The sequence below is a fragment of the Lissotriton helveticus genome, chromosome 6 (genome assembly GCF_964261635.1).
Source record: "Lissotriton helveticus chromosome 6, aLisHel1.1, whole genome shotgun sequence".
In the NCBI taxonomy this organism is placed as follows: Eukaryota; Metazoa; Chordata; class Amphibia; order Caudata; family Salamandridae; genus Lissotriton; species Lissotriton helveticus.
In genome coordinates, this window is record NC_136067.1 from 1,089,007,088 (window position 1) to 1,089,026,542 (window position 19,455).

Here is a 19,455-nt window from a genome sequence, read left to right on the forward strand (position 1 = left end):
CTAAACTATCATATCAAGGCGAGATGTGGAGATAAAGGAAGGCCCTCAGGGGGGCTTACAATCTGGGTTAGCCAGACACTAACTGAGCTGCCAACTATGTGCAATGATATACTAGCTATTAGATTGGCAACGGGCTCCCATCGGAATATCGACATCTATAAAATCTATGCCAGAGGGCTTAGTGGGGGAAAGAGATCAGAAACTATAACAATTCTAGATGAGCTTTTGGCTCATCTCTCTAAAGACTCCCAGGTGAAGACTCTTGATGCCCCCACCCCCCCTGCCGCTTACGGGATGCTGCCTAATTACCAGAGCGCAAGCCCTGTTGCACGAAATGGGCTTGCGAACAACTTGGGCCCCTTCATTAACTCTCCACATTAATACCAGAACCTGAACTCACATGTAATAGAGCGCTCTGTATGTTATCTGCACTTAAGAAGCTGGAGAAACCTGGGCCAGAAGCTCTCATAACTGGATTAAATCCTGCCCATTGCCCTACCTCATTGCTCTCCTTTCTGTGTGTTAAAGGGGTTGCCACACTACTCAGCTGTGTGACAGTCTGGCCTATATTGCTACTCATGGGTCCGGACCAAACACAATTTCTGGCTAATCGTAGAACCATTACTAATCTTTGTGGGGCCTTTGTCTGTAAAGAGACATAGGACTTCCCCCTTTAAAACTACGATAAAGGTAATGAAAATAGGACCAGTCAACATCGTTTAAACAGCAATTGAAAGAGGACTACAGCCTTACTCAACACACTAACTGAAAGTGCAGAAAGTTACAAAGGACTATCCCCCAGGACCAATCATCAGCAGCAAAAGACGCAGCCATCTTGAACTACCATCAAGAACAATCACTGGCATTAAACGTTGTAGCCACTTTGATCTGACCACTTATCCATATTTAGCACTACTAAAACTACCGATCACTAGTGGATCATCAACACATCTTTCTGGTTCACCTCACTACAAATATTCAGGTGAGACCCCCCTCCTACTTAGCCTTAACTCACCTACTAATTCCAAGTCCGGTTCCTTAAAGATACAAGAGCCAACTACATCACAGAACGCACAGGACTACACATTTACAACATTATATACCCCGCAAACCTGTTAAAAAAAAAGCAGCCAACGGTTAAAATCACATCCTGGGACGTTAATCTCAGATCCTTACTTTTTAACAAATAAGGGCTACATGACCAATGACGCCATCTTCTACACCAAGCGAAGAGCCCAGTGGAGGAAAGCCTTCCTCGCCCCGCTCTCGATCTCTTCCACCAGGAAAACAGCACATGGTCTTACTATTTCCATCATTCCGCACACGGTCTTCAAAGCCAAGGCTCCTATCACCATTTATCACACTGGGATCATCCTCATTCAATCTTCGGACCATAGCCTAAACCTACTAGATAATATCTTTCCTTGTATTATGGACAAAGTCACAAGACCCCAGTCCCCCTCCCCTATTATTCCCAATCACAATCAGCTTCCTAACCCCTGCACGTCTCCATCGCAAGTCATTCTGCGCTTTTGACTCAACCGTCATTCACACTCACCCTAGAGCCGTCGGACACCCCTGGAGTTGACACCCCCTCCCCTACTTCCTACTCTACACCTAGTACTGCTAACGCCGCCATGTATCATCCCACGGCTTGCAGCCATCTGCTCCACACCCCATCACCTCACGCTAAAACACCTCACACCCCCACAACAACCTTCTGGACAACACGTAACATAATTACCCAGCTCTCAATCGCCCAGCAAACTCGTACATAGCCCTGGCAAAACATGCATGGGCTGAAGTACAGCCATGAGGAGACATACAGGACTATTGTTTAAGTATTCACAGTTTTATGCCAAGGTGGCAAATGTCTAGAGCAGACACGGAATATATATAACGGATGGCATGACATACATAGTAGTATTATTAATTCCATGCTTATCTGACAGACACTGTCATTCTGAACACCTGAAAAGTCCGGGGTTTAAACAATTACAACATGAGAGCCAGAATGAGTGCATTATTTGGGAAATTGGGAGTGCAATTAGCTTGTACTCAAGAAACACATCTACTGAGACTGGGTTGATTTCCGACACAGACAGCATCAGAACACTCCTCGACCATGGAGAAACCATGTGCTTGATCCTCCTTGACCTCTCCAAGGCCTTTGACACAGTCTACCACAACAACCTCATTAACAGACTCCATGACATAGTCATACAGAAAGACACCCTCAAGTGTATCACCTCCTTCCTTACAGGACGCACACAGCACATCTGACTGCCTCCTTTCATTCAGCACCCAAAGACATCATATGCGGCATACCACAAGGATCATCACTCAGTCCCACCCTGTTCGACATCTACGTGACTCCCCTCACAGACCCTTTCAAGGTCAAAACAAACTTTTGCAACGCCATGACCAACGTAGCCAAATGGATGGGAGACTACTGCATCCAACTCAACTCTGACAAAACTGAAGTACTGATCTTCAGGAAGACCAGAGCTGGTGGCCTGCAGAACTCAGACCTACACTCCCGACCATGCACACAACCTCGGCATCATCCTCAACAGCCAAATGTCCATGAAACAACAAGTTAACACAGTCGCCTCTTGCTGTTTCCACACACTTCGCATGCTCCACAGAATTTTCAGATGGATCCCATCCAACACCAGAAAGATTATCACTCAGGCCCTCGTCACCAGCCAACTAGACTACGACAGCACCCTCTTCACCGGCATCTCCACTCAGATCCTCAGAAGACTTCAGACCATACAGAACACTGCAGCCAGAATCAAGCTGGACCTCCCAAATGAACCCACATCACCCCCCACCGGAGAGACCTCCACTGGCTTCCCATCCATAAAACGATGCCAGTTAAAGTTCTTCACTCACTCCTACAAAGCCCTGCATGACCTAGAACATGCTACATCAACCATTGATTAAACTTCCTCCTCTCACGCTAGACACCTGTGCTCCTATTCACTCACCCTCACACACACACACACACACACCCATCTGCCGCAGCTGCAGCGGTGCTGCTCCTTCTCCTACATCACTGCCAAGACCTGGAATGGCCTTCCCTTCCTTCTCGGCACACCCCACTCACTGCCAGACTTCAGAAAGAGACTCATGGCCAGGCTCTTCAAGGGAGACACAGTCCCCAGATACCCCTAGATGTGACAGTGCTGCACTTTACAAATGCTGTTGATTCATTGAATGACTAGCCCCTGTAGCAAACAAGCCACAACATAAGTGAAGAGGTATATATTACCATGCCAACTAAAGCACACACGCTAGAGGAGTGGGAATATGGGTGGCCCCGCAGAACATAATTTTAAACAAAGACAGTGGTAACAAATAGTTAGGGTGGTATGTGATGGCGTCCAGCTCCTTTAATGGAAAATATTTTACTTCTAGGCGTATACACACTGATGTAGCCAACACTCTTAATAACCACAGGTTTTGTGAGTTGGTGGCTCCTTTTCTGCGTACTGCAATGCTGTGGCTGGGAGACATTCTTTGTATTCTAGATGGTGTGGTGGACAGAAAACCAAACTTCCTTTTTTATATATGCCGGTTGGAGACTCACTGGTGCAGGCAATGAGGGACCTTATCTGATATACGGAGGGAGCAGCATCCGCAAAGATGAGACTACTCGCATTACACACCAACACTCAATATATACTTAAGGCTGGATTTTGTACTGAAAGATAGATGGCATTCAGAGCAGGTCTCCAACATTGCATATTTGGGTGAGTACTATTAGACCACTCACAACTGATGTTTCAATACAATCACTGGAGAATCTGTTCATCATGACTTCGGTAAATGGGCAAAATATCGATTCCAAAAAATCGAGTAACCTAAATATCGAGTCCAAAATATAGAATGGACAAAATATCGACTGGACAGAATATAGACATCCAAAATATCGTTTTGAAGGTAAGTACTGTAATATCGAATTTAATAATATACACAGTCAAAATATCGAAGTACATAATATAGGTGATTAAGATTATCGACTTTTTAATAATATCGAATTTTTTTAAGTGTTTTATATGTTAGTTTATGTGTGAAAAGTGTATATTTATTTGTAATTTATTGTAAGTAATTAATTTAATGTTATTTAATTTTTGCGTAATTTAATTCTGTAGCGGGTTGTGGGTTTATAGGGGAATAGGGTGGGAAGTAATTTATTTATAATTAATTAAACATGTTAATTAATTAATTGGTATTTATTTTGAATAAATTGTCAATTAATTTTTAATTGTTAATTAATTAATTGTTAATTGATAATTAATTTTTATTAATTGATTAATTGATAATTATGTTAATAATATCATTTTAGTTTTTAGTAGCGGGTTGTGGGTTTATAGGGGAATAGGGTGGGAAGTAATTTAATTATAGTTAATTAAACATGTTAATTAATTATTTGGTATTTATTTTGAATAAATTGTCAATTAATTTTTAATTGGTAATTAATTAATTGTTAATTGATAATTAATTTTTATTAATTGATTAATTGATAATTATGTGAATAATATTATTTTATTTTTAGTAGCGGGTTGTGGGTTTATAGGGGTATAGGGTGGGAAGTAATTTAATTATAATTAATTAAACATGGTAATTAATTAATTGGTATATATTTTGAATAAATAGTCAATTATTTTGTAATTGTTAATTAATTAATTGTTAATTGATAATTAATTTTTATTAATTGATTAATTGATAATTATGTGAATAATATTATTTTATTTTTAGTAGCGGGTTGTGGGTTTATTGGGGAATAGGGTGGGAAGTAATTTAATATAATTAATTAAACATCTTAATTAATTATTAGTTATTTATTTTGAATAAATTGTTAATTCGTTTTTAATGGGTAATTAATTAATTCTTAATTGGTAATTAAAATGTATTAATTGATTAATTTAAAAATATGTGATTTATATAAATTTATTTTCACGAGACTGGGGATATTAAAATTTACCCCTATGCTATCCAACGCTTTCCCTACTGTTGCACTCTCTGGAGTGGGAATAGTAATTTTTACCCCTACGCTATCCAACGCTTTCCCTACTGTTGCACTCACTGGAGTGGGAATAGTATTTTTTACCCTTACGCTATCCAACGCTTTTCCTACTGTTGCACTCGCTGGAGTGGGAATAGTCATTTTTACCCCTACGCTATCCAACGCTTTCCCTACTGTTGCACTCTCTGGAGTGGGAATAGTAATTTATACCCCTACGCTATCCAACGCTTTCCCTACTGTTGCACTTACTGGAGTAGGAATAGTCATTTTTACCCCTACGCTATCCAACGCCTTCCCTACTGTTGCACTCTCTGGAGTGGGAATAGAAATTTTTACCCTTACGCTATCCAACGCTTTCCCTACTGTTGCACTCACTGGAGTGGGAATAGTAAATTTGATCCCTACGCTATCCAACGCCTTCCCTACTGTTGCACTTACTGGAGTGGGATTGGTAATTTTTACCCCTACGCTATCCAACGCCTTCCCTACTGTTGCACTCTCTGGAGTGGGAATAGTAATTTTTACCCTTACGCTATCCAACGCTTTCCCTACTGTTGCACTTACTGGAGTGGGAATAGTAATTTTTACCCCTACGCTATCCAACGCCTTCCCTACTGTTGCACTCTCTGGAGTGGGAATAGTAATTTTTACCCTTACGCTATCCAACACCTTCCCTACTGTTGCACTCTCTGGAGTGGGAATAGTAATTTTTACCCCTATGCTATCCAACGCTTTCCCTACTGTTGCACTTACTGGAGTAGGAATAGTAATTTTTACCCCTATGGTATCCAACGCCTTCCCTACTGTTGCACTCTCTGGAGTGGGAATAGTAATTTTTACCCCTACGCTATCCAACGCTTTCCCTACTGTTGCACTCACTGGAGTGGGAATAGTAATGTTTACCCCCACGCTATCCAACGCTTTCCCTACTGTTGCACTCACTGGAGTTGGAATAGTAATTTTTACCCCTACGCCATCCAACGCTTTCCCTAATGTTGCACTCTCTGGAGTGGGAATAGTAATCTTTACCCCTACGCTATCCAACGCTTTCTCTACTGTTGCATTTGCTGGAGTGGGAATAGTCATTTTTACCCCTACGCTATCCAACGCTTTCCCTACTGTTGCACTCACTGGAGTTGGAATAGTAATTTTTACCCCTACGCTATCCAACTCTTTCACTACTGTTGCAGTCGCTGGAGTGGGAATAGTAATTTTTACCCCTACGCTATCCAACGCTTTCCCTACTGTTGCACTCTCTGGAGTGGGAAAAGTAATTTTTACCCCTACGCTATCCAACGCTTTCCCTACTGTTGCACTCTCTGGAGTGGGAATAGTAATTTTTACCCCTACGCTATCCAACGCCTTTCCTACTGTTGCACTCTCTGGAGTGGGAATAGTAATTTTTACCCCTACGCTATCCAACGCTTTCCCTACTGTTGCACTCTCTGGAGTGGGAATAGTAATTTCTACCCCTACGCTATCCAACGCTTTCCTTACTGTTGCACTCTCTGGAGTTGGAATAGTAATTTTTGGCCCTACGCTATCCAACGCTTTCCCTACTGTTGCACTTCCAGGAGTGGGAATAGTAATTTTTACCCCTACGCTATCCTACGGTAATAATTTTGTGTATTTTTTATTAATATTATGTTTATATATATATATATATATATGTTTTAACAGATATGATTATTTTTTATCTGTTTATAAGTTAAATTGATTATTTATTAATTTTAAGGTAATTTTCAGTATTTTTAAGCATATTTTAGCTATTTACTTTTAATAATTTTATTATTTTACATTATTTTTAACAAATTCGATATTTTTACAATGTATATATATATAAACGATATTTTGGACTCAATATTTTGGTACTTACCTGTTTGTAGATAGGAATTCGATATTTTGTTTGTCGATATTTTGGCCTCAATATTTTGGGTAGTCGATATTGTGTCCGTCGATATTTAGTCAGTGATCCGTGTGATGATAAGTAACCACCAGTAGTTAAAGTTAGATTAATATGGGAAGATGAGTGAGGAGAGTGCTTGACAGATAAGACTTGGACAGAGGCACTGGGACTCATACAAACAGATACAAGTGATGCCAGTATAAGACTAATTCGGTTTCATTTTATGGACAGGCCTATGCCACACCTTCAATGCTCCATCAAATAGACTCACATAAATACACAGAATGTCCCAAATGTAACTACAAGGAGGCCACCTATCTAAATCTGTTTTGGGACTGCCAACTCTTGCCCGACAACTGGGGGCAGGTGACACTCCGATATTGAAAGGTCTTCCATTCGATTTGAGGCTGGAACTCAAGATGTGTTTATTGGGTGTGGGTGCTATTTGAACGAAAAACAGAATGAAAAAGTTTTCGATTTCACATTACTGCTGGCTAAGAGACTTATTGCAATAGACAGAGTGAAATGAAATGAAATGATTGATGATGAAATGGTTACGCACTTATATAGCGCACGACTACCCGTAGGCATCTCGGCGCTTGTACGAATACCACCAAGGAACCCTTCCTGGCCTTTCCCTGTGAGGAGCTCACTCCTGGGCACCCCCAAGGTGAAGTCAGGCATCCTCAGCGTTTTGTTGGGGCCGTTGTAGAAACTAAGCAAGCTATTGCCCAGAGGTGCAGAGTGGGACTCATGATTAGAATAGGCACCGAGGCAAGAATTATCAGGTCTGAGGAAATTGAGCCCGAGACCCGCCGAGGTGGGAACTGAACCCTGGTCCCGACCAGACTACTGCATCAGGGTCTGCCGCTCTAACCATTGAGCCACACTTCTCTGCGTGACCCGAACTTGGCAAGCTGGCTTTGAGATGTGCGGAAATGGCGCATAGTTGAGGAAATAAGAATGGAAATGGTAAGACAGGGAGATCAGCAGGCCTTAGATGTTAAAAATGTGCCCGAGCTATCAAGAAACGAGGGGGCATATTACTAACAAGTAGCGATATTTATCGCTTAATAGGCTTAGCGACGATTTATTTAATCGCTGCCTATCGCTGGATATGTTAGTGGAGAAAACATGCTATTAGCAACGTTTTTCTCCATTGTGCTAAAATATCCAGCGATAGCGGCGAAATGCGTGATTATCGCTGAGAATACAGCGATATTCACGCATTAGCGACTAAATGCTCTTAGCACTAATATTTCCAACGCTACGCCTGCCTTGCTAATAGGCGATAGCGATGTAAGCGACTGCTTTTAGTCGCTAACTGGTTGGGTACGCCCACTTTGCATGTCATTAGCGATAAACATTGCTGACATGCAAAGCGGGCCCCAAACCGCTCGCAATCGCCTAAAAGCTGTTGCTAACATCAGTTAGCGACAGCTTGCTAATAGGGTGATAGAATTATAGCTGCCTAGTGGCCGAAAACGGCGGCTAAATCGGCGATAATTGCCTATCGCCCACCTTGGTAATATGCCCCGAGGTTCCCCCCAGATTAGCGCCCGCCCTGAAGTGAATGATGGTGAACAGCATTACTTGGTAACGTGGCTTAATTCCAATTGTCAATGAGTAAGCTATGAAAACTGTCATGTTTGCACACAGACTCTATAAAATACATGAAAATGCCACCTTTGATATAAGATTGTTTACTAACATAACGTGTGTATTTGTGAAGCACACGCTCACCCCAAAAGTGGCATCTGGGCACTGAATAACAGATGTTTATTGTTACCCAACTCAATGGTACTAATTTTATAAACCTCAGAAAGGATGTGTGGACCCGCTGAGATTTGAACTTGTGACCATGAGATCAAACAGAGGTCCCTGCTTTGGTCCACTAAGCCACCAGACCTGTGTTGTGTTCAGGCATACGTTGTACATATGTTAAAATCCTCAATAAACAGACTTAAAAAAAGGTAAGCGAATAGGATGCATCACTGAAACCAATAGGGACACTAAGCATATATAAACGTCATCGTTATTAAACATTGTAATAATATAGCCTTAGAGCCCGCCGTAGCGGGCTATACCGGCTATTAAAGGCCTGCTGAATCGTTAAAGGCCCGAGCCGAAGGCGAGGGACTTTAACGAAACAGCGGGACTTTAATAGCCGTATAGCCCTGCTAAGAAGGGCTATAAGGCTATTAGAACATTCTGCCACTAGAGGGCAGAATGTTTTAACAAATTAAACAAAGGGTTCCGGAAGCTCGAGGGGATATAAATCCCCTCGAACTTCGAGAAGCCTTTGTAGAACATTCCAATGTTCTAATAATTCATAATCATTGTCAACAAGTAATATAAATGACGTATTTTGGAAAACATTCACAAAAATGTGTCAGAGTCTAACATTTACTTTCTTCAAGTCATATAATGAACATAGGACGAACCACACGGGGTGCCTACACTCCAGAACCTCAAAAACCTTTAGCTTCTTAAGTGCTTCAAAAACACAAAAGCTCTCCTCTGGGGCATGGATTCATTACCCCCTAAAAATTAGGACACATCATGCAGTCCCCCACAACATCTGTGTAAAATGTTGGTGGTGTCTCTGCCCAGATTTAGGCACCACAGAGCTCTCCAAAGAAGAATTATGACCCATGCAGGACATTTTGGGGCACTCCTTGTTGGGAGCAGTGAATACAAGATGAGAGGAATGTCTGCTGCTTGGGGCAGCTTTCCTTTTGATTTTGTGGCTTTCTGTAGCAGCATTTTTCTTTGTTTATTGTGGATTCACGCCACATACATTTTTGTTTTTGGGGGCCCTGTTCCTACCTGAGTGACCCAAAAACAAAAATGCATGTGGCGTGAGGCTACCTGGGGCACCAGGCGCATTTCCAGTGATGTTTGGGCCAGATGGACAGTCCAGTCCCGCAACCCCAGCTGGGTCCATGCCCAGCTGTACTTCTGCTTGCCAGCACGAAAGCTTGTATCTCTATTCTTCAAGTGTGCTTCTTGCAGGCAGGGCGTGCATGCTGAGGTGGCTGCAATACTCCCCTTGGACACGGGGAGAAAGGGGTGGACCACACCCCCTTGGGTGGGCACGGCAGCACTCCTTCCTCTCCTCCACACATCATGGTCCTGGAATAGAGTCCTGGGACTCAATCAATATTGCACCAAGTCATGGGGGATGGGGTACCCAGGGCCACATGACACGCCCCCTTCTTTGGGCAAATTAGATAAATAGATCGGAGCACTGCTCCCACTCCTGAGCCTTGGCCTATCCTAGGGGCAATTTTAAGTGATTTCAGATGAGCCCCATGCACTCAGTTTCTCCATTTCTGGCAAGGATCAAAGGTCAAATCTTTAAACAGCCATATTTCAGGCCCTGTTTCACAGAATGTCTAATTTTGCTCCTGGCGGAGAGCTCTAGCCACCTGGAGCATTTTCAACAAGCCTCCTAGCCTCTAAAGGGTGCACTTTGCAGGCAGCTGCTTTTTATTGCATCCCGCACCAATCTTCTACTCTCGTGGCTCCTGGAGCTCCTCGCCTACTGGTGGGGGCCTCTTACGCAGCCTTCCCACTACACTCCTGCACACACTTCCAAGCCCCAGAGCCTTCTTGCTGTTTTGCAGGGTACATGGAATGGCAGTGAAGCCCTAATTTCCCCCCAACTAGTCCGAAGGGGGCAGAAGGGCGCCAACGCCAATGGCTCTGGAGAACACTACCCGGTCTCAGCTGCAGACAAAGTCCTTAGCCCATCTTTGCAGGGCATCGATTCTCCTTCCAAATGTCCATGTTTCTGCTGTCTTCACCTTCCAGGTCCAGGGTCTTATTTACTGTCTTCTTTTGGTGCAAGGATTTATAATTGGAGCTGGAAAATTCTAGATGACAGGCACCCCTGGCCAGCACAAGGATGCCACATCATCCCTCCACCCGTATTCCAACCCTTCTGCACAGCATTCTGGGACAATCCAAAAAGGCACCATCAAGTTTTCTTCTTAAAGAGCTTCGATGAGGGCCTTAGCTCCATCCCTTTCTGACCTCACTGCAGACACCTACCCACCAGAATTTCAAATGGGAGCAGGTCTTATGGTGGCTTCAGATTTCTGGGGTTTCTGTTTTGTTCAATGGGTCTAGGTTGACTCAGCCAGGTGCAGTGTGGCAATTATTCATTAAATGCAGATTCCCCTCATGTCCCTTTCCTCTCCCAGGAACTTAGTCAATCATTGATAAATGCTCCCTTTGTGTGAGGAGGCCTCTGTTTCCTCTACTAGGGAGAGCCGAGATTATCTTGGCCCATCAGGTGGGACAAAGGCCTGGAATCTGATTATGAGCTGAGCCAGAGAAATGTCACATTCCTTGACATTCCATACAATGTATATGTATGTTGTTGCAACCTGCAACATCAAACTCAGCATGCATGTTTTAGTCTAGTTTGACACGTCACTCGACTGTGTAGGTCTAAGTGGAATGAAACTGCACTTCAAGGCATATTTCACCTATGCGCATAATAGTGAACGCACTGCAGATTTTCCAATAACCCCTACAGAGCTACCTACGAAAGCCAAATATACTATAACAAATACCCCAGGTCAGTGCCTATCCTTGCAGAGCCCCTTCTGCATCAGGCTACCTGTGGACAGCTATCAGGCTGTGCACACAGTTAGTGCACACAAATTCATGTGTAGCAAGCCCAGTGCCTCTTACCATAGCTGCACAGAGTGGCCTTATCCTAAAAAATGGACACTGGCGACAAACATGCTCTGTCCAATTATTGTGAAATTACCATGAGTGAGACTCAGGTAGTAAGACTCACCCACAATAAAGGACCAGAAATCAGGTGATCAATAGTGAAAAATCCTGGTGCACTAAATAGGTGGAACCCATTACTGAAGCCAGCAGCCCTGTCTCGATTTGCTATCTGATGGTGTCTCTGCCTTCAGCCCTGTACACTGCCTTCAATCCTGTATGTGCACCTACGTGCTATAAAAATAAAATGTACATACATATATACATATACATATACATACATAAACATATTGTGAAACACATAACCACAGGGGTACAACAGGACTCCTCAACCAGAAGGTGTTAAGAAATGCTGTACTGAAAACAGTCCAGGGGATGTGCTGGGCAATGGAAATTCTGATCAAATAGAGTGATGATGCAAGGCATCCTAATGTACTCCAAAACCTGAAATTCATTTCTTGGTAACGTAATCTAACACCAACAACCTTCCATTATCTCTGTGTAAGCTCACTCTAAAATTATCGCTATGGACTTCTGAGAATCAGAATGGACTGCCCGCTCTTTTTGCTTATGCCCTCTGCAAACTCATCCCAAATGTCTATATTATTTTATCTTTGTTTTCAAAATACTAAGCATCTCGTCCACCTTTTTTGCAATTGTAGTCTTAGCCAGTGTCAAATGCATGCCATCATTACTGTTGATGTTCCCATTGGTGTCATGTCTTGACATCACGTGCTGCTTAGGGCCAAGCTTTCCTGTCATTGATTCAGTGGATTTCTGGAGCCTCATTTATGAGGCCTTGAGTCAGTTTTGCGCTTCCGATGCGTCACTTTTTGTGACGCATCGGCGGCGTAAAACATGCCTCCTGTTGGGCACTATTTACAAAGTGACGCATCTAAGCAGATGCGTCACTTTGTAAACCCCTGCGCTACATTATACCTCCGTCAGGTATAATGTGTGTAGAGGGGGCGTTCCCCCGCAAAAAGCCTCTTAATAGTGACGCAGTGAAATTTATGAGATTTCACTGCGTCACTTTTAGGACGCTGTTGAGTCAAAATCTTGCGCCTGCTTCACAGCAGGCGTAAGACTGACGCAAGCCCTTTCACATGGGGCTTTCCCCATGTGAAAGGAAGCATTGCTGGAGTTGCGTCACTTTTGTGACACATTCCAGCAATGCGTGACTTTTGCGCTTACAGATACGTCAGAAATACTGACGTATCTGTAACTCCTTGCGCCATGATGCGTCATACTGTAAATATGACGCATCATTGGTCTCGCAAGGAGGGCGCAGTGAAAAGTGACGCATCGCTGTTTTCATGCAGCGATGCGTCACTTTTCATAAATGAGGCCCCTAGTTTCCACGATGCCCTGGTTGTGCGGGCTTCTCCATTCTGACCATCTTGAGTCTGCAACATCACTTAGAGGCTCTGAACTGAAGTGTCTGACAATGTCACTTTGTGGCATGCATGGGGGGACAGGTGGTACTAGTCAACAAACAATCACGCATGTTGACACTGACTTGGGGCCACATAGGATGGGGACCTCCCACTTGAGCCACACAGCATTCTCTGTGGGAGTGCTGGTTCAATGGAATGGAAGGACATACATGTATCTCTAGAGATTTGGGGGCATATTATCAAGGGATTTATCTCCGCTTTTTTGGCTTTAAAAGCCAAGAAAGCGGAGATAAAATTATCTCCCTGTTACCTAGCTGTCGCTAACACCAGTTAGCGACAGCTAGTAGGAGATAGCGACCATCTTGGGCCCCGCTTTGCATGTCAGAGATATTTATCACTAATGACATGCAAAGTGGGCGTGCCAAGATGTTAGCGACTGGAAACAGTCGCTAACATCGCTATCTCCTATTACCAACTTTTGGAGATATTCGCGCTAAGCGCGAATTTCTCCAAAAGCTAACACCTGCCCTGAGCAGTTCTTAGCCATGTTATCCAATGGGAGGTGGATAACATGGCTAAGAGCATTAGCTCGGTAATGCATGAATATCGCTGACTTTACAGCGATATTCATGCATTTCGGCCGATTTTTATCGCTTAGGAGATAAAGCTTGATAATAGCAAGGCTCCTAAGCGATAAAAAATCGCCGCAACAAGGCGATAAAATTATTGCCGCTAAGCCAACATAGCGATAATTATCGCTAGTTGTTGGTAATATGCCCCTTGGTTCTCAAAGTATGTTCCAGTGTTTCTCATAGTATGTTCCAGTGTTTGGACTGTTATGGCAGTTTAAGGAGATATACCAGAAAGGGGTCAGAAAAGCATGGTGCTTATCTATGCTTCTAGCTGGGGGCTCCAGAATCCTTTAATTGCAAAGTGCTACGTGCTATAACTTTTCACATGCTGTGATGCAGTGAATGAAGATGGCAGTGCATAGGCCACAGTAGGAGCATAACTTCGAGAATGCCAGCGCTCTGCATGGATCCATTTTTGTTTGGAAAGGATTGAATGTGGACATGTTCCTCTAACTCTGGGTAGTACCACATACATACTGCAGTTGTGACCCACCCTTTAACAACACATGGTATTCTTTGTTGCCATGTGAGTTTGCAGTGTAGCTAATGCTTAGTGGTATTTGGTATACTCATATTATTTGGAACAATCCGAGGCCCAGGTGTCTGAGACACATGCCAGTTGCTTTTAAGTATACCAATATTGTATATTTTGTAGCTGTGGTTAGCTTGTTCATTTGTGCTACTACTAATACTGGCATATGTGCCTTTGTGAGATGAGAGGCCAACTCTCCCCAGACAATGCTGGTACTCACACTATGTGGTGCTGATCGGCATCCCATGGTCCCATCTGTCTATGAGCCTAAGTTTGACTGTCTAACTCATTAGGGGTATTAATTCTTGATATGTCTCACTGATTTACTATGGTGACGGCTCCTCCACTTTGGCGGAGGAGCGTCGCCCCACTGAGAAGGTCAACGAGGAAAAAATAAAATGATAATAATTTATTGTTATTATAACTTTATTTTTCCCCTTGCTCATCTGGGTAGGGGCGGGGCTACTCTGCTCACAGAGCAGGAAGGGGAGGAGTGGCTTGCCCACTCCAAGAGTGCAGGACGCTTTGACTGGCCGTTTCGGGCCAGTCAAACCGCCATGCGCACTTTGCATGTTCTCCATGCAGGCTGCATTACAGCCTCCATGGAGAACATGCCTTGCCTCCCATTGTCTGGCTGAGCGCCGATCCACGGTGGCAGCGACAGATGACAGCAGACAGGTAAGTGTTGATTTTCTTTTCTTGATTCCAGTGCCCAAACACCCTCCCGCCCCCGCGACCTACCCCTCTACCTCCGTTAAATGCCAGCCACCACTCTTTTTAAATCAGTGTCCAAAATCTTCAGAAGTTGTGGTTTTAGGTTGCTTTTTGAAGAGTGTGCTGTGCTTCGCTTGAACGGTAGAGGAGTGTGACATTGGATTCCTGTATTTGCTGTTTATTCATGGATGCAGCTGTTTGTGTTTCTGGGCTAGTCGATCAATTTAATAATTAGACTAGTGATGTTGTGCCAAGCAGTTCTGTTTCTGGGAACATGAAGGTTTTTCGCCACTTCTTCCTACATTTCCATTAATAACCGTGGGTTGATTAAACGTCATAGCCGAGCAGGGCCAGTCTTGGATTTATTATGTTACTTTTATATTATTTGTGGGTTTCTTCAAGAGGCTTGGATGCAGCGGATATGTTACATTATGTTTACAGAGGTTTGTATAGCACTCTGTTGTCATTGGCATGGCCTTGTAGTCATCTCACAGCATTTGGTGTTCTATATTTGATGGTACCATTTTATTAGAATTGTTGTTTGGGCATTGAGGGTGTTTGGTATTAGTTTGACCTGGTGGGCCATTTGGGACATGGCATGTTGAACGCCTGGTGTCCAATGTATATGAACAAATTCCCATTGAGGAAGTAGTTCTAGTGTTGATTCTAGAATCTCTAGATACTTTTAGTATTGTGGTCTGCCCAATTGCTGGGTAGGATGTGTATGTTTTTCCTGTGGTCACTTTTACCATCTACCTGTTGTGCTGTTTGTGTCTTTGTGTGAGTAACAATTTGTCTGTGTATTTTTATCAGTGGTATCTTGACCTTGGCTGCCCAGATTTCATGAGTCATGGGTATTGTGAGCTGTGTGGATCCTCAGATACATTTCTTATTATGTGCATGTGTATTCATCATTGCCATGGTAAAAGATTTCTGTTAGAAGCGGCTGTCTCTAGTTGGCAGAGGTATACACTTCTGACAAATAGGGACACACCTTTTCTAGTCAGGGCAAGGGGATCACACACTTAGATAACCCCTGCTCACCCCCTTGGTAGCTTGGCAAAGCAGACAGGCTTATCTCAGAGGCAGTGCGTTAAGCATTTATGACCACATACAGTAATAAAGTGAATACACTACAAATGGACACGACACAGTAGTATTATAAAAATAAGGATTTTTATATAAGGCTTAGCACAAGACCAAATAACGACAAAAATATACCACAATCTTAATAAATACTCTTGGAAGGAAAAATAATAGTTCAAGTACGGTTTCTTCTTAGCACAAAGTCTTTAGTATCAAAAGCAACTCTCCTTCTTTAAAACACAGTTCTTGGCAACAATGTAACCCACACGGGAGTCACACGACGTCGAGGCAAAGTTAATCCAAAGGTTCGGCGTCGACAGCGAGGAGTGCTACGTCGAGCCCGGAGTCGCACAGACCCCAACAACACAGTACCTTGGAAAAGTGAAGCACTCGATGATCAGCGGCGTCGAGATGTCCGGCGTCGCGTCTTCGGCGTCGATCGGGCCTCGGAGTCGGGGCGATCTGCAGCGGCGTCGACCGAAGTCAGGCAGGAGCAGCGCTCACGAGGTGAAGCAGGATACGGCGTCATCGATGTCGATGTTGCAAGAGTGAGCAGCGCTCACGGCGTCGAGAGGGCTCGAAGTCGATGCGATCAGCAGCGATGCAGACACGAGGTCACTTGGAGCTGGAGCCGAACTCACTACTCACTGGCGTTGTTGCTGGCGTCGATCGGGCCCGGCGGCCGGCGTCGAGGAAGCGGGACACTGGAGCCGTTACTCACGATGTCGAGCTGGATTCGGCGGCGTCCGTCGGCGTCGAGGTTGCTGGATTCTTTCAGAGGTGCTGGATTCACAAGTTCCAGCAAACAGCACTTTAAGCAGATGAAGTCCTTTAGCCCTGTGACTTCAACAGGAGACTGGCACTCTTCCAGCCCTTGGAGATTTTCTTAGCAAAGATTGAGAGTACACACACAGTTCCTCTCTCCTGGTTCATTGGCAAAAATAAAGAAGCAATGCAGGATTCCCCCAACAAACAGCACTCTGGCAGAAGGGGTAGGCAGTCCTTAGATCAGCAGGCTTCTTGTCCTTGGTTCAGGTTTCCTTGTCAGAAGTGATCTAAATTCTTGGTTCAGGGGTCCTTCTCTTATACCCCTTTTTGGCTTTGATCCCTTTGTCCATGCAGGGGAATTTCCCCCCATCTTGGGTTTGTTGTGGGTGTTGCCAGGCCGAAGCACCTGGCCTATTCACTGTGCAGGGCAGAGTCTTCAGCCGCCCAGCAGGAGCGGAGCCAGCATTGTCACTGGCAGGGGCAGGGCCATCAAGTGCCCGGCAGGAGGTGGGCCAGGAAAGTCCCAGGCAGGCACAGAGTCATCAGTCGCCTGGCAGGGGGGCGGAGCCATCATTGTATCAGGCAGGGCAGGCTATTAGGAGCTACTCTTCCCCTACTCTCAATGCAAATGCCCCACTCACCCCACACTGACTCATTCAGACCTCTGGAGCCACCCAGCTCCTGTCACACGCACACCAGAACCAGCGGAGACCGGTAGACAGTTAGACAAGAAAATAGCTACTTTCTAAAAGTGCTATTTTCAAACACAGAGTCCAAAAACCATCCACACAAACGGATGCGTTATTAAACCCTGAGTTCAGGGATACCAAACTCGACATTGCACCATGCTCCCCGAGCCCGCTAGGATAATAGCATTAATAATCCTGGCAGCCCATTCTAACTGATGGAGAGCAGGTTACCTTACAATAGTGAAAAACGACTATGGCTGTAATTCACTATTAGGACATGCCAACCTTGTCAGGCTTGTCCTACCTTATGCTTACAATGCACCCTGCCCTTGGGCCTACCATAGGGGTGACTAACATGAAGTTAAGGGAAGGTTTAGGGACTGGCAAGTAGGTGTACTTGCACAGTCTGCGTGACAGTACCAGACTGCGCGTGGTCTAGCAATGGTAGACCTTCAGACATACTTTTACTAGGCCGCTCTTGTGGGTGGCACAACACGTGCTGCAGGCCCACTAGCAGCATTTGTATTTACAAGCCCTGGCACTCCTGGTGCACTCTACTAGGGACTGACAGTAAACCAAATAAGCCAAACATGGAATTCAATCAATACAGCAATTTCACATAGGGAGCACTTGCACTGTGGCACTGATCAGCAGTGGCACAGTGCCCAAAGCAATATACCAGCAAAAACATCGTAAACAGAGGAGGCAAACAGAAAAAATGGAGGAGAGACTCATGCCAATGATGTCAGGTCTAACAATTTCCATATGTGATATAGAGTAGTGCTGTGAACCAAGACGTACTTTCCTACAGGACAGTGACAAAGCGCGTACGCATGGGCACTGCATTTTCACCATGGTAATTCTCCAAAAGTTGTAGTTCAGCTGGGGGCAGGTGTTGATGTGAAGATGTGACATTGTGCATATTCTATCTGTATGAAAGGTCCCTATGGAAATGCAATGTACTCATGAAGTTGTGTCTGTGGGTGTATTCTTCTGTCATAATGGCTTGTACTTTAATAAGGGGGAGTTTCTTTGAATGATTGTCATAAGTGGATTTTTCAACTTTTTTTATCTTACCAAGTGGATTTTATAGAATCATATATTTAATTTGATGGCAACGGCATACTTAGCTCCTCAGGGTTTAGTTCTTGTATGCAAAGTTATCATCATTTGCAAAATAAATAGCCACAATGCAGGAGAGAATGTGACTAGTATTTAATAGAGAAGTAGGAGGTGGAAAGTTGGGCAAGCTAGATTCTGCTCATTGATAGCTTTTTGGGTTCACTAGGAGAGGTACCTGATCTTCTGTTCCCATGCCATATAGATATCTCCTAGAGGAGAGAACAGCATGAGCAGCAGATACACCAGTATTTATCAACCAGTCACTCAGCCTGCAGCCTTCCAGTGGAGTTGGTAGGAGCTCAGAGCTTGTTGAGCTGAGTGCTAAGGAACAATGGCTTGTTCAGCACGATGCTCTCAAACTCTCTCTCTCCACAATGAGGTGAGAATGTGGCCTAATGGCAAGGGCGGTCAACCTCGGAGCTGGGGAACAGGGGAACTGGGTTTGAGTCTCGGCAGGGACGCTCAACATTCTGTGATTCTGGGCATATCACTTAATCTCCCCGTGCCTAACAAAAAATGAATGTGTCCATCTGTAACATAACTGGTGCTTATGTAAAGCGCTCTGATACCTTCGGGTCTAGTTCGAGCTAAATAAGACTCCACAAAAAAAATGCTCAGCAGCCTGAGTACTCAGGTCAAGACCCAGGGCAAAAAGGTCAGTAAGCAAATGTATCAATTTAGCCCTGAAACTGGCAAAGAGATCAATAGCCTCCACATGGAGAGAAGTGAGCCCTGCAAGTTTGCAAGAGCCAAGATGCAGGCAGGCCATTAGCACACAAGTCCAGCTATGAAGTCACAGTGTCACTTTATTGGAGAGCCCCTGACAAG

At 44.2% G+C, this 19,455-nt stretch overlaps 1 protein-coding gene across 2 annotated transcripts in view; it reads right to left on the reverse strand.

Moving 5' to 3' along the window:
• Nucleotides 1–19,455, reverse strand: part of RGS7 (regulator of G protein signaling 7) — a 1,941,513-nt gene that overhangs the window by 436,519 nt on the left and 1,485,539 nt on the right. The gene's annotated exons all lie outside the window — the stretch shown is intronic.